This window comes from Furipterus horrens, unplaced genomic scaffold (assembly GCF_987537825.1).
Source record: "Furipterus horrens unplaced genomic scaffold, mFurHor1.1.pri manual_scaffold_2, whole genome shotgun sequence".
NCBI classification, from domain to species: Eukaryota; Metazoa; Chordata; class Mammalia; order Chiroptera; family Furipteridae; genus Furipterus; species Furipterus horrens.
Genome location: NW_028327172.1, coordinates 218,260,483 through 218,265,163, shown reverse-complemented (window position 1 = coordinate 218,265,163; position 4,681 = coordinate 218,260,483).

Below are 4,681 nucleotides of genomic sequence, written 5' to 3'. Positions count from 1 at the left end.
CCTCAGGGCCTGTTCATTGCATGTCTGTCAAGGGCATGACTTCTAACCCTGACTGTCCCTCTCCCTTCCCTGCAGAATGTGGGGGCTCCATCCTTGCTCATGTTCAGTCTCCCAGCCTTCCCTTTTCAGGAATGGTTTGAGCAGACAGCTGTTCATTCCACAGGTGTTTCAGGAGCTCTTCTAGGGACAGCCAGACCATTGGCGTGTAGCCAAGGTCACAGGCACAGGTGTGCCATCCCCGTCCGGCAAGCAGGGGACAGGTGTGCCCACGGTACACAAATGCCGTGGCTGGGACACACCACTGGCCAGTGCGGCCTCTGCAAGGCGTGCCGTGCCATTCTGGATGAGACCATGCCAGAAGAGCTTCGCTGAAAAACCCAGCTTCAGCGTGGGGCGCTCTTCCTAGTCTGCGCTCTGGTGTGGGCGCGGTGCCGGCGGCGGGCCATGCCTCGTCCACTCTCCCCACTGCCTGTGGCTCATGCGTGGGTTTTACTGATCATTCTGTATGTCCCTTCCATTGTGTTTTTTTCCTTTTTACAGTAAAGGTTGAATTACATAAACATTGAGCACATGTGTGTGTCTTGTGGGTCTGGATTTCACTGGGCAAGCGCATGAGTGAGGGGAGATGTCATCCAGGGTCACCCAGGGCACCTTGATTTACTGGAATAGAGGACTTCTCACTGCAATTGAGTGCTTTTGAAACAATGAGCTTTCGGAGTCAAGAACTTTTCCCCTTTAAATTACCGATGCTTAAAATTTCAATTTAAGAGATTAAACGTGACTAGAGATTTTCAAGAACGTTGAGGTGGGCTTTTAAAAACAAAACACCGTTTGGAGTTACTGTAACAAGTATTTTCTTAACAAAATGGCTTCATTGAGGTGTAATTCAAACACCCTGACATTCACCATCAGCAGTATTGCTTTCATTTGGTACCAGGACCGCTGGAAGCAGAGGCTGAGAAGGCAATTCCTGTTCATGCAACTTCCCTGGGCAGTTCTCAGTCAGTGGACAGGGGGCCAGGGCGGCTGTGACCTCCGCACTAAGTGACTGGGGCACAGGGGACAAGTGCTCAGGCAGGATGCCAACCACACCCCTGTGCTGCTCAGATTCACCTGCTGCTTCAAGTTCATCCTGTCCTGAACCATACAAGGGACGTTACCCCTGAACTTTTTTGAAGTAGAATTTACGGAGCAAAATTAACCATTTTAAAGTAACCAATACAGTGCCGTCTCTACTTACAATGTTGAGCAACTACTACCTCTAAAACATTTCCATCGCTTGAAAGTAAAACACTTTACTCCTTAAGGAGCTTCTCCCTCCAGCCCCTGGCAGATATGAGTCTGCATTCAGACTCTGGATTTGTATGCATAAAATGGAATAATACAGTACATCATCTTTTGTGTCTTTCACTTAGGGCAACGTTTTCTAGATGTATTCATGTTATCAGTTACTTCATCCCTTTTTATGGCTGAATAATGATAAACTGTATTTATACACAATTTGTTTCTCTATTAGCTGTTGGGCTGTTTCTGCCTCGTAGCTCTTGTGAATTGTGCTGCTGTGAACCTGCTTGTACATGCACTTACATGAGCATCAGTTTCTAGTTCTCTGGGGTCGTACCCAGATCAGGCTGCTGTAGCAACACACCATGGACTGGACGGCTCACAGCAGATGCGGATTTACTGTTCTGGAGGCCGGGAGCTCCTGCTGAAGCCTCCTTCTTAGCTTGCAGGCAGCTGCCACCTCACTGTGTGCTCACACGGCCCCTTCTTTGTGTCCAAGGTGGCAATGCGTGTGTATGTGTGTGTGTGTGTGTGTGGTTACACCTCTCGTAACACCATCTTGACATCTGGAATAGGGACCCCCCTTTAGAGCCTCATTTAACCTTAATTACCTCCTACAGGCCCAAGGTCTATTGGGAAACTGCTCAGAACAAAAACACCCCAATCCAGACTTTTTTGCTACATACATGCCCAAGTCCTGAAGAGGGAGAGCCTGTGCGGGAACTTCCTCTGAGACCCACGGGTGGTGGTGGGACTTCAGGAGCAGATCACTGGGATGGTTTCCCCAGGGATGACTGGCAGCTTCACTGGAGGGGCAGGGGTGGATTAATCAATCACTGAAACAAAAATAAACCAAGAAATGTGACGTGAAGGATGTTTACACGTTAGCCACCACAGACTCTTCCACAACTTCAAAGCCAATTGTACTTAAAGGACTTCATTTTGAAGAAACTACCCAGTTTTAAATGGATTGGAAGCCAGGTAGAGACCTTCTGGAAAATGGGAAAGAAGTCCTTTTGCACTGACAGTCTACTGATGTCCTGTGTGGAATTTCACTGTCGGGTATGTGCTACAGCATGTCACACTAGCCATCGTACATGAAGAGAAGTTTGATTTGACTGCTTTAATATAATGCGACATTAAAGTCATCTCAGTCAAGGTGGTAACTTACTGAAGCTTGGATTCCTATCTCGAAAATTTTAAAATACAAAATTAATGAAATATTACAAATGTTCCTGAAGTATATAGACGGAGGAATCCTTTGATTCTGACCAAGCTAACACGTGTTGGAGCAAACTGAGCGTGAACTGGGCTACCACATACACATGTGTCTGACACCATGAAGTGACCGTCAGGCTGGTGTGGGCGTGCAGACACACAGAGCTGGCAGGGCTCTGTCCTGGGCTCTGCATCCTTTCCCTTTATCTTTTTCTTTATGAACAATATCATGGAAATGAATAACCTCTCATTGAACATGATGATCAGAATTGGGATTTTCTAGAGCTTTGGGGGGAAAAGAATCAGTGGGGCAAGATCAAAGTATTTGTTGGAAATAAACAGTAACAATGAGCAAGGACTGGAAAGATCACCCACCCAGGAAGCGCTCCCTGTGCAGGGCATGGCCCCCATCACCCTGAAAGCAGCACGCTGCTCGCCTGTGTCTGTGTCATGGTGACACACGGACACGATCCTGGGCTCTCCAGTATCACTATGGGTAACAAGAGATCTGGTCTCCAGAGGTGAGAAGAAGAGCGCTTCTGCTAATTCAGTTCCCGCTGGGATGTTGTGCTTGGAACTCAGAGGAGACACAGCAGAAGCATAAAGAAATGAAATGGATTGTAAAATAAGACCTCTGAGAAAAAGTCCCAAAAATTAAGATCATTTTACTCTGGAGAGGGAAAAGACGCTGTTGACAAAAGGGCTCCAAGTAAGAAATTATACGACAACCTGTTCTCCGTCTCCAGTGGGGACCGAACAAGCGGGAACAAGGATCTTTACATAAAACTGCAACATGAAAGTTTTAGTTAAGATCTAAGAACTCCTTGGGCAGGAATTGTCATGAAACCTTCTATTTGAAAACTTTTATTTTTTAGAAAATAAGAAACTTAAATATTAAAAGTATACTTAATGGCTTTTTAAGGTTTTCCCCAACACATGTTTTTAAAAACCCGGGCTGTAACAAAGACGATGCTAAAAGGTGCACCGGAAGCACCACTGTGGATTTTGCTCCGTATCTGGAAAAATGGCTCACAAAAGTTTTGCTCATTTTGTGTAACAGATGTGTAACCATGATGAATAAAGACCTGCTTGTATGTTATTTTTATTTTCACCTGGCGAATCGAGACTGGAACACAAATTTGTTCATCTTGAAGAATCCGCATAGCATAAGACATCTGAGGATTTTGTTTTAAATACATTGTTAGTCGGAGGTAGGTTCTGAGAGACTGAATGCTTGGGAAAGAGGCCTCCCATTTCTTAAGCGGTCGCTTCTAGAACTGACGCGACGCAGACGTTGCTGGAGTTCGAGGGGTAAATTGTCCTTGGACGGCTGCTGTTGGTGTTTCTTTCAGACGTTTTCCACCGGTGCTTGTGATGTAAAACACCCCAGTCCCACGGAAGTGTACCTTCAGGCGCCTTGCTCTCTGCCTCGCTCTCCCTAGGTGCCGCGCCTCCCACTTGTCCCTGCAATCTACTGTCCTGAGACCTCGCGGACAGGAGTCTTAACTGTACGCATCCGGAATGCTTTCCGCGTATCCATAAGCCGCCCGTTTATGGTGGAAACGCAGCCATCCGCACGCCCGAAAGAGAAAGACCGGCTCCGCGGACCGAGCGCCGGCCTGCGAGCCGAGGGGCCGCCGGGTCCGTCCGCAGTCGGCGCACGGGCCCGAGCTGCAGCCGGGCCCGGTGAGGGGCGGCGAGCGGCAGCAGACTGCAGTTTCCTCGAGGCGGCCAACGTGGCGACGGGAGAAGGAGCGCGAACCCGTGCGTTCAAACTCGGGGAAATGGGGCACGACCGCAGCGACAGGGGCGCGGGGGGCGGTCCCGAGAGCTGGCGGCATCGCGGCCTGGCGAAGCCGCCGTCTCCGTGCGGTGACCTGACCTGTCGCCTGTCCCCGGGCGCCCACGTGCGCTTTCCCGCACCTTCCAGCCTCTGCGCTCACGCCTCCTCGCACGAGCCTCACCCGAACCCCGAACTCTGACCGCGACCGAAGGACGGAGTCCCATCCCACACCCGCGAAACTGTCGTTCAAACGCGGGCGGGCGGAGGTTTGCTGTGGGCGGGGCCAGCGTGCGGATTGGGCCTGCGCGCCGGAAGTACGTTCGGGTCTCAGAATTCAGGGCCGCTCGCTTCCCGGAAGCGCCCGCCCGCTTAGTGCGCACTTCCGGTGCGCCGGCT